The sequence below is a fragment of the Trachurus japonicus genome, chromosome 16 (assembly GCF_045865225.1).
Source record: "Trachurus japonicus isolate A0001 chromosome 16, Traja_1.0".
NCBI classification, from domain to species: domain Eukaryota; kingdom Metazoa; phylum Chordata; class Actinopteri; order Carangiformes; family Carangidae; genus Trachurus; species Trachurus japonicus.
Genome location: NC_140922.1, coordinates 855185 through 866908, shown reverse-complemented (window position 1 = coordinate 866908; position 11724 = coordinate 855185). Strand labels below are relative to the sequence as shown.

The 11724-nt window shown below is 43.7% G+C and overlaps 1 pseudogene; it reads right to left on the bottom strand.

Annotated features, from left to right (window-relative positions):
* Positions 1-8790: 8790 nt before the first annotated feature.
* On the bottom strand, positions 8791-11170 carry LOC146971393 (uncharacterized; annotated as a pseudogene).
* Positions 11171-11724: the final 554 nt, after the last annotated feature.

Genomic DNA, 11724 nt, shown 5'->3' with positions numbered 1-11724 from the left:
CGTGTACATGTGCAGAAAGTAAAACTGTTAAGCGCCACAAAACTCCTCTCTCCCTAATGATCTGATTGATTGGCAGCCTGCCCTCAGAAGTTGCCATGACGACTACCATGCTTACATTTTACTGTGTGGAACAGTGTTGTGTTTGTGTGTTTGTCTGTTTGTGTATGTGTGTGTGTGTGTGACTGTGTGTGAGTGTCTGTGTGTGTCTGTCTGTGTGAGTGTGATGCCTGTGTTTGTGCGTGGACATCCTCTGTCAGTCTGGTTTATCATGTGTGTGTGTGGGGCTGTGTTTAAAAACATCTTAACGAGCGGCCAGGCTGCACCTGACCTGTTCTATTTATAGACTTTGATAACGAGCTGGCCACTACAGCTGGACCAACTGCACACAGAGCAGAGCAGAGCAGAGAGATTTGTGCTGTGAGCAGCTTCCCAAAACAGCCCAGAAAAAGAGAACCGTACCTCTTATTAGAATGTGGTCCTCCTGACCATCTGGGCAAGCAGACCTTCCTGAGCACATTGATGTGCATTAAATGTTTAAATGTTTAAATGTCAAAAACTTTTCTCAGGGTCGCAAGGTAGAAAAGGGGGGCATTTCTGCTTTTCTAAAAAAATCAGCTCCTACTTTTATATTGAAGTGGATGAGCCACTGGAGTGGGTCTAGCTGCACAATTAGGCTCACTGAGACAATTCTGTAAGTCTGTCTGCTGTTTTGAGCACATTAAATGAGACACAACAAGTGTGGCTACAAACCGGTGAGGAAATCATGTGTCTAGAGTTTAATTTGTGGCCGTGCTGGCAATTTATCCAGAAAAAATCCTGAATGTTTTTTCGATCCCTCTCACTCTAACGATGATGTCACTCACTCTGACCCAACCCCATACACACTCATTGAAAAGTGTGAAATTTGTCAGAAATCCTCATGTGCTTTTAAAGGATTTATCTCAAAAACGGTGCAAGCTATGAAAAAGTTGTAAATACAGGATGAATACATTAGAAGTTTGTCTACAGCTCAGAATTTGAATGAAGTCTCTAGCTGAAAGTATGTGGACGCTTTAAAGGCTGAAAGAAGTAAGAAGATTTGAAGAGTTTCAAGACTGTTCCAATGCATTCTCTATGGGGAAAAAAAAATCAGAAATAGTTGAATATTGCAAAAAGTATGAATAGTTGAAAAGAGAAAAGACATAGCACACCTGTCCCGAAAAGGCTGAACATTTTGATATTTGAATTGTTGAAATAGCACAAAGTATGAAGGACTAGTTACATGACAAAGAAAGGCAGAAAATGGCCGAACCGAATAACAATAGTGTGAATGCTTCCAGCATTCACACTAATAATAAGTATAAAGAAAATGGCTGAACTGAATAACAATAGTGTGAATGCTTCCAGCATTCACACTAATAAATGGTCTTTTGAAGAGAATTTTCCTGTTTTTTAAGTTTTCTCTTAAGTTAATCAGTTCAGTGAATTCTAGTCCTATATTATAGGGAATGAAATTTTGTTCATGGTGATATATCAAATATCATCGTATATCTAAGTAATACTTTGGCTTGTGACTAAAGAAAATATATTGATTATGGTATAATTAAAAAAATACTTTGGACTGAATCAGAAATTTAACTTGAGAAAAATTAAAAAAATTGCGTGTAACAGGATTACAGCAATTCAATTAGTTTAATCCAAAGTAAAATTTATAATTGGATGTAATGGTAAATATTAGGTTTTTCCAAATTAAAAAAATTGCGTGTAACAGGATTACAGCAATTCAATTAGTTAAATCCAAAGTAAAATTTATAATTTGATGTAATGGTAAATATTAGGTTTACCCAAATTAAAAAAATAGTTGTAAAAGAGTAAAAAAAATAGTTTATGGTCATTGTATGAATAATGTTTTTACTTTGATTGAAAGCAAATTTTTTGCTTTGTCTGAAAATACAAAATGTATTTACATTAAATCAAAATTTACGTGTTCAACCAAATCATAAATTTAATTTGTGAAAAACTAATAAATTTAAGTGTAACAAATTACAGTAATTTTTTTTAAGTTGATCCAAAGTCTCACTTTTCAGTGTGCGTTCCAGGCAGGCTTTTGAAACAGTAAATTACAGCTTCTCGACTTACGACTTTGTAGCGTTCCAGGCAACCCACTCGTGTTTTTCTGACCTGTTTTACCTGTGAAAGTCACTATAACGGCCACTCGTAACTTCCGACCCGTGAACTCGTACCAGATCGAACTGGTACAACTTCACAGGTCAGAAAAACACAAGTTACGGGCTGCCTTGAACGCACCATAACATCTTGTCAGCCGATGGAGTCAGCAGCCCCCGTCCTCGCCCCTACGTCGCCACATTCAGGTGCATCCCTTGGCTGCACACACAGCCCTGCATGCCGTTCTCTCTCCTCATTGGATGAAACTTGTAGGATACGAGAAAAGTTTTCTCCTCGGCTCAGAGCAGAGCAGAGTGACTTGACAGACCCGTGTTTCGGTCCAAACACTCTATGTAAGTGATTGCTGTCGGAAGATACAACTATTTAAGACTTATATTAACACAAAAATATCGCTTACTTCTGCTTTAACACACCAATCAGATTTATGCACTATAATAATGCAGCAGATGAGTTCACCTGTCTTCAACCAAAATGGAAGGAGTTGGAGAAGAAAATGAAAGTGAGAGGAGGAATCCAAAGAGGAGAAGAAGGAGATAGAGGGAGAGGCAGAGGCCAGATTGGAGGTAGAGGATGAAGAACACCTGAAGCAAGAGGAGAACATGATCAAAGAAGGACAGGACCACATTTATCAAATGAAATCTGCTCAACACTAGTCGACACTGAGGGAGGGAGTTCAGCCAAATCATAGCAGTTTTTTTGTATCTATTTATTTTCACTGTCATTGTAACCTGTACTGTATACAGTATTTTATATTTGTCTGATATTTGAATTGACAGTGTTATACACTCTACTGTAGTAGCATGAAAATTGGGTCATGAAATAAATGACATTTTCATCAGTCTGCAGCTATCACTCTCAGCACTCACACTTGGAAACACAGGATGTACAGACTCTGGGGTTCAGGCAAAATCAGAGTCTGTTAATTTGGGCCAAAACAAAACCAAACGACAGACAATCAGGAAGAAGAAAAAAAAATCCAACAAATTAACTGGTCACACCCTCACTGGGAAATACTCAAAGACAAATGCTGGAACACACAATCTGTCAGAAGGGGACACAGCTTTATACACGAGGGAGAGGGAGACAACAAGACACAGGTGAAACACATTGGGGTGGCGAACACAATCACACAGGCAGGAAACTTGACAAAGATGAGACCAGACTTCAAAATAAAACAGGAAGTGGCGGGGACAAGGTCAGAAACCTGAACTAAACCCGACCAAACACACTAACTGATCCCAACAGCAGCATTCGTCTTGTATATTTGCACTTTTTCTGTGTACTTCACTTACAGTACTCTAATCACTGAGAAGTAGAATTGTGGAACATTGCAGTTTTTTTTGTGGAACATAAGAATAAAATATTAGCAGACGACATTATCACGTCCGCCGTTTTGTAATAATGCAAGATGCTATATCACACACATAACAACTGCTGCTTGTAATGTTGAACCCTCACAAGGAATATTTTGTATATCAGAAACACAAGAGAAGCATAACAAGGTCATAAATTGGTCACAGCCTGAATTAATTTCCCATTGCTGAACCGGTCTCTTACAGTAATATCACTCCTGCTTGTACATGGTTAAAGCCTCAACTCCTCAATCTTGCCTCCACATGGACTCCCTGTGGCCCAGCTTTGATGGAGATCCTGTAACAGCCAACACAGGGGGATCTTTGGACCTTTTAGGTGACCAGCTGAACACAGCGCCTCTTGCTGTGTAGCAAATATCCTGACATGAGGTCTGTGAGGCCATTTATGTTGGAGGATATGACAGAACATCTCTTATTTGCAAACAATGTTGAGAAACCACACTAGCTGTGAGGGAAATTAAACCTCTAAGCATTTATGTGAGAGAGCAAGTTAGAGTCCCAGTCCATCATGGATGGAGGAATATCAAATCCTATCTGTCTGATAAGAAGCTGCTGCTTCTCTGCATCTCCAATCTCCAGATGAGCTCAAGAAAGGAAATGTATACTCCCAAGCAACAGAAAGTAATATCCTGTCCAAAGGTGCACCACATCAAGAGCTGACATTCAAAATCACTTTCTTTCCTTTAGCCAACTGATATCAGTATCCCCATTATTACCATCCTGTCAAATTCTATTATTGTTTCCTTTTCATTTGCTTTGAGATAGTTTTGTGTGTAACTCCACATGACATTTATTATGAGTAAAATGAAGCTATTTTTATGAACGAGGCACAGACTGTAAAAAAAAAAAGATAAATATCAGTTCTACTTGAAGGATCTACTTACGTTTTCTCCACCTTTGAACCTGGTTTCTTGCCAGGAACTGCTGATGGTGACTGTTATGAGCTGGAACCGTCATTGCCTTTTTACAGTTTGCAACAATAACAATGAACCTTAGTTCTGTAGCCACATTTTTTAAAAACCTTAACACAGTTAGCACAACTTTAGTCTGTGTGGTCTAATAATAAACACATTTTTAACACAAATTGCATACAGTTCAGACAGTATTCTTCCTGTAATGTCAAAAGTGGCTGAGCAAATCATACAACATCTGAATAACAGTTCCTTTCCTCAAGAGAGACACCTAACTGTTTCCTTCATAGAAAATATCAAACCACTGTTAGATAAAGGTGGCACTGTTGGTGCTGTATTTCTGGACCTCAAGAAAGCATCTGACACTGTTAACCACAGAGTTCTCCTGTCCAAGTTATTGGCCATTATCTTTTTTCTGTTATTTCCATGTAATGGATAGAATCATCTTTCAACCTGCTCCAGTTGAATTAATAACCATCAATTGAATGCACTGTTTGTCCACTGGTGTTCCACAGGGATCCATACTGGGCCCTCTTTTGTTTTGGATATCAATGACTTCATCACTGAATCATTGCTGTCTCTAATTAAATGTTTTAAAAACGGGAGGCATGTACTTCACTTAAATAAATGAGAAGGGTGTAGGTCCAGATGTCTTTGTTTCTGCAGAGCAATTACAAATTGTAAAATAATTCAAATACCTTGGCATTCTGTTAGATTACAGCCTTAATGACTGACAAAACAAACTGACAACAAGACAAGGGAGACAAGGGCCGAGTTTCCCAGATTTGATCGTTCTTAAGGACTTAACTTAAGAAGGCTCTTAAGGGTCCGGCTAAGAAGGAGTGCAAAGATACGGGTGTTTCCCGGACGCGTTCTTAACTGCCCTCTTAGTAGAACCTTAAGATCACGCCAAATAAGCTTCTTAAGAAGCTCGTAATGGGAGCTGTCCACCACCATGGTTACTGAAACTAAATCAATCGATGCCAGGCAAATCGATCACCCACCTCTTTATCAGCGCATACAGTAAAGCTGGCGACACACTACGCGATTTTCACAATCGTTGCCGATTTAGAAAAAAACTATGACTTCACACTAACCGACTGGCTTCAGCAGATTTTTATGATGACTGGGGATCACACACTTGCTGCGACTGAAGTCGGGCGGCGTCTGTTCTCCTCACACACTCGCCAATTTGAGTCTGTTCCACTCCGACTCGGCAGGCCGACTGTCCCCAACTAGTGCCGACTGGTGCAGCCTAGACCCGACCGTGAATTGTGGGTAAAATCGGGCAGAAAATTGCATAGTGTATCACACAGCACACTGTGGTCCCCACACATAGACCTGTGCAATTTACGCATGTGTAGAGTGTGTGGCTGGAGGCTGACCTGGCAGCCAATTTAGGGTCGTTGGCTGATTCCCTACACCTGGGCTCCTCCTACAGTATAAAGGCTGGGCCATGTGCTTCACTCTAGTGATGGGATCGGCAGTTCTTTTGACTGTACTGAATCACTAGAATCAGTTCCTTAAAATGAGTCGTTCAAAAAATTCGTTCACCGAATCACTCCCCCCCGCCAGACGTTACAGTCGTCGCCCCCCCCCCCCCCCCCTCTGTAAGGGACGGTGAAAAAAAAAAATCTCCTGCGAATATCTGTACTGTACACTCTACGTCCCCTTTCCTTTTTTTTATTTTTATATTTTATATATTTTATACTTTTTTTATACTTATTTTTATATTACTACACAGTGAACGCGAGTCCTCTGTGCACAGTACATTCACTTAACATGACGCTACACAGCTCTGTGCATGCAGTACACCAGGCAGTGAGTGACACAGCGCCACATTCAGCACAGTACGTGAACCTGAATCACGTCTGCAGCAGCAGTTCGGGGACAGCTCTCCATTCCGACACCCCTCCACTTCGACACCCCGCTGTTCCGAAATAGCCCCACTTCGAAACACCGCTACTCCGACACCCCCTCCTCCCCCCCGCAGCTGTCCAAGGTGCTGAACCGCGTGACGTTGTTTACATTCTGCTTTGTGGCTTGTCTGTGAAACGTGCGCTGCTCAGGGACTGGGCAGATCTGTCCCACTTGCTTTCTCCCCGACTCCGTTGTTGGAGATCTCCCACACAGTAATAGAAATACACTTTTTATCTTTTTCTCCCCCCCTGCTCCGCTCGAGCACGGCTGAAGCCGGCTTGAGCTCACAGGGGCGCGAGGCTGCTGCAGCCGCCGCTCGCACTGACAGCTGACTGAGGGAGATGCTTTGGTTGGGCTTAGGCAATGAAGAAAGGAGTTGGTTAAGTTTAGTAAAAAAGACCGAGGCTTGACAGGCTAGAAGCATAATGAACATTATGTCATTAATATGAAGTATTTGCTTGTTTTGCAGTTAATTATGCACATGATCCGTTTGACCCCAAAAAGGAAAAAAGGATCAATGCGCACTGCGCGCTGGGGGTTTCCCCCAATAGCCTTTTCGGAGTAGCGGGGTCTTTAGAAAAAATAGAAAACCCCGCTATTACGATGAATGGAAGTCTATTGTCGGAAAGGCGGGGCTTCGGAAAGGCGGGGTGTAACCCAGCAGTTCTCTGGTGCAGGTTCGCGAATCACCAGTGAGTGACTGAGTAACAGCTTCCCCAGCGGCAGTTCTCTGTGTCTGCAGTAGGTTCGCGAATCATGAGTGAGTGAGTGGCAGCGCGAACCTGAATCACGTCCTCAGCAGCAGTTCTCTGTGTGCGCAGTAGGTTCGCAGGTAATGAGTGAGTGAGTGGCAGCGCGAACGTGAATCACCGTGTCACTACGTTCGCGAACGACAGGGAGTGAACTGGAGCCCTCAGCCCCGACTGTCAGTGAACGACGCGCACAGAGAGTGAACTGGAGCTCAGTCCCCAGTACAGTGAACCACGCGCACAGAGGGTGAACTGGAGCCCTCAGTCCCGACTGTCAGTGAACGCATCACTGAACACGCACCGTTCCCTCGCAACGAGAGCCTCCGCCACCAGATTGGCAGGTGATTCAGTGATTCACAGACCACACAGCAGTTCCACTGTCGGCCTGCACGCTGCTGCTGAGCTCAACTACTGAACTGAGAAAGGAACCAATCAGGTCAGGAAGTGATTCTAGTCAGTACGTTCACTTAAATAATTCGTTCCTTCGAACGAATCACTCGCGAACTACACAACACTACTTCACTCTCCCTTCTGCTCACTGACATCCTTTTTGGTTTTGGACCTTCAACGCCTCCACAGCACACAGACGACTCATCCATGCATTGCATTCATGATAAATACTACAGACTTCCACACTCTATTGTACCTTTGGTTTATGTTTTAGTTATAATAAATGATTTGTTCTTAGTTAAACTTTGTGTGGTCTCCCTCATTGTCACATCCACTGAGCCAGTTTGTGACAAGTGTGTGTGATTACAGCCAACAGGTGTATCCAAGTAGTAATCAAGCCCATTTACGCATATATACCCCCTGTGTAGAGGCACACACATGAGAGAATGGCAAAAGCAGGCAGCGGGTGATGCTAGCAGTCACCCTCATTTATCGTGGAGGAGATGGCCATATTATGATATGGTCTAGCAGCAGCAAGAGGTGTTATTTGGAGGAACAAAGGGAAAGATAAACATCACAGCAAACAACGCATGATGCGTTCAAGGGCACACAGCAGCGTTGAATGTTTTAGACTTGTACTTTTACTCATAAATAAAAAGAACCAGACCAATGTTGGTCAATGGTGTTTTGGGAGTTGTCTGAACCAAGTGTGATGTGTAGTTATTGAATGACTCTGTCCAGCAATTTCCAAAAGTGCAGTCTTAACGAACCAGTTCACACACAGTTTAGAGTAGAAAAAAAAAAAACCCTTTATTGGGCGAAAACAATCAAGCCTTTATCAACAGTGGTGAGGAAAAACTTCCTCAGGCAGAACCAGGCTCAAGGTGAGCAGCCATCTGCCTTGGCCACTAGGGCAAACAACAAAAAATAGGCCTATGACAATCACCATACAGTATGTCAGGTTGGGGGAGAACAGGACCCAAATGCAGACAGAGGTTCGGTGACAAAAAGGGATTTATTTGTAACTCACAAGTACGGGGAAACACAGGAACACAAGGAGCATGAAGCCACGAGGACAAACGACAATGAACCGACACGAGACACAGGTGGTGAAATTAACACAGGTGAGACACATTCGGTAATGAAGGGCAGGGAGCTCACAGGAAAACAGGAACCAGAACATAACAGGGAACCACAAAAGGACACAACACTAAGACAAGACAGACAAGGAAAACAACAGAGTCATGACACAGTATGGCTATTGTCATCTCTTGCCAGAACTTAAAGTCTGCACGCTGGGCAGTGAAAGTCCTGGTCCACTGGTGGCTTCCCAGCACACTTCCAGTGAAACCATAGACTGCAGGCCGTACACTGGACCTGAGGAAAATCATAGCAGCAAATTAGTAAAACATTACGTTTATTAGCATACAGTATAATGCAAAACTGGGGGGAAAAACAAACTAAAACACACCTGAAGCAGTAAGCAGTGCATACGCTATCTCATTAGGTGGGTAATGGCAGTTTCATCTGTACCAAAATGCAGCACACCACCTCTAAGAAGGAGTTCTGCAAACTAGACAACATATTGTAAAATTAGTAACATGTAATTGCTGTCGTCTTCAATGGTCTGTTGCAGATAAAGGCCCCACAGAATGAAGCGTCTTGCTGACACGGATGTTGAACTGTATTACAAGTCCATCTTGAGATGTGCAAATGTTTGCGTCTCATGAAGGCTCTGTAGAATAGCAAAACATTTTAGCTATCTGTGTCCAAGAGGCTTATGGACAATTTCCCTTGTCACATCCTTGCATTTCTGCAGTTGTTGAGGTGTTTCACCTAGGGGGTTCATATATAAAGTGCCCGCTTCTCCTTTGGATAAAGGACCTTAATACATATTAAGTAATGCAGAAGAGTATTAATTATCAAATGCAGAAAGGTCTCCTACATACGGTCCTGCAATTAGCTGTATGAATTGTAATCTATAGTTCTCACCACAAGTGTCCAGTGCCGTTGGTCACACACTGGTCCAATGAGGACATCATAGGCCATTGGGTCAAGCTGAAAAACAAAGAAATGAATACTTAAGTACATATTGTAATTATGAATAAGGAGAGCTTCACAATGATGGCATGGTTGTAAGCATTCACGACCTTAAGTGGCAATGGGCTCTATGCACAGCTCCACTACCTCCTGAGCTCAATGCTGCTCCTTTGTTTCCTGTCTTTTATTGGACAAACTGATTAATCCAGGTGTGTCTCAGTAGTCACAATGGTCAGACACACCTGGATTAATTAGTTTGTCCAATAATGCATTCCCATTGCATGGAGTTACTGCTTTACCATAAGAAAACAGCACAACATTTAGAAGTCAATCATGACTTTACCTCACTTTCAATTTCCCTTCCAGGAGCCAGATTCCTTAAGTCATTGGCAAACAACTTATATGGCCCCACTTCTCTGGGCTGTTGGACAAGTTCCTGTTCCTGCCCCTAACCCTGCCCTGTGGGGACGGGATTAGGGGCTTCGTCCTCTGATGTTTCCTCTTCTTCATCCACAGGAGGCGGCTCATCTGTTCCAACGCCAGCACATGCACCATGGCAGTGACAACAATCATGTGGCAAAATCTGAGAGGTGACAAGCGCAGCCCCCCCGACAAACAATGGATACACCTGTAGTGAGACTTCCAGAGGCCAAACACCCGTTCAGCATGGGTCCTGGTGTGTGTGTGTGTGTGTCTAATTGAACCTCCCCTCCTCTGGTGTTGCTGGATTTGTCACTGGGGTCACGAGGTAATTCCGGAGGAGGGTAGCCACTGTCTCTGAGGAAGATGCTCCTGCCAAACTCTGCTCTGCCAGCCTTCTGCCCCACAGCTGAGTTGGCCCACATGAAGCTATCGTGTGGGCCTCCTGGCCACCCAGGGTATTGATGGTGGCAACCGTGGCATAGTGTTTCCTTCCAATCCAGCACAGATCCACCAGGGAGGGATTGTGGATTGGAATCAGGGTGCCATCCACCACAACAAACACCCGGGGGTTCCCAGCCATGGTGTTACGACCCCCTTTTGTCTAGGGGAATGGGAGAGGTAACAAAGAGAAGAAGCAGGGATGCAGGTGAACGTGCTATATGGATTTATTGGTTAAGCAAGATAAATAACTGAACAAGATAATGGGGAGGTAGCGGGTGGCGTCAAATCAATAACAAAACAAAGATCGCTATGGATCAAACTCAATACAAAAAGTGTACGTCACCCATAAACTAAAAGGAAAATATAAGAAAACGAGGGGGAAAAGCAATCCCCAAACCAAAAGAGCAACGAACAAAAGCTGCCTATTCCCAAAACAAAGACATACAAAGCAAACGAAGAACGAGGCGAGGGGCAGGCAGTCACAAGCAGACTGTGCCCATGACTTTCTCTTCCGGGCGGCTTTTAAAGTGTCCCGGCTTCCGGCAATGATGTGGAGGGTGGAGGAGCGATGACGCACAGCGCACAGGGACCTGGGACAAGGGCAGGGCAAACACATACACACATACACCCAGACACATCTATACCCATAACACATGGCGTTGAATCCATGGTGGACCTGGTGGACCTTGTCCCATGTGGTGGGCATCTTGGTCTGCATCCAGGCATGGCAGAGGAGGATCGGTGTCACGGCTGCCATGCTCTGTGACACCAATGCCTTGCTGAGGCCAGTGCCGTCCCCTCACCACCTCCAGGAAGCTCCCCACTGCGTAAAAACGCAGCGCAGCCAGGAGCTGCATCTCCGGGCTGAGTTGCGCTCTGAGACTATGTTTACACGCGCCCGGCTATTTTCATAAACAGACATTTCACCCTCTCTGTTTACAAAAATAACTGCATGCACACCAGTCCGTTTTCAGAAACGTTTTTGTTTACACTAACCTGATATGCCGTCAAGAGCATGCCAAACCTGTAGGTGGCAGTGTAGTGAGAAGCTCAAGCCCGCGAGAAGCTCAAGCCCACGTTAGCCAATCAGAATCCAGCACATAATCCCGCATAGCAGCAGCAGCAACAACAACAACAACAACGTCACTTGCCCTCCTTGTGTGTAAAGTTTTAATATTTTTTCATGCGGGAAAGTAACTGTTTAGATCCCAAATATACAGCCAGTTTATCCAAATCGGCTGTTTAGAAGTTTGCTCCGACATTTTTCGGAGAGGTGAGGCTTTTTTTTTTCTTCGGAGAAGTGAACCGGTC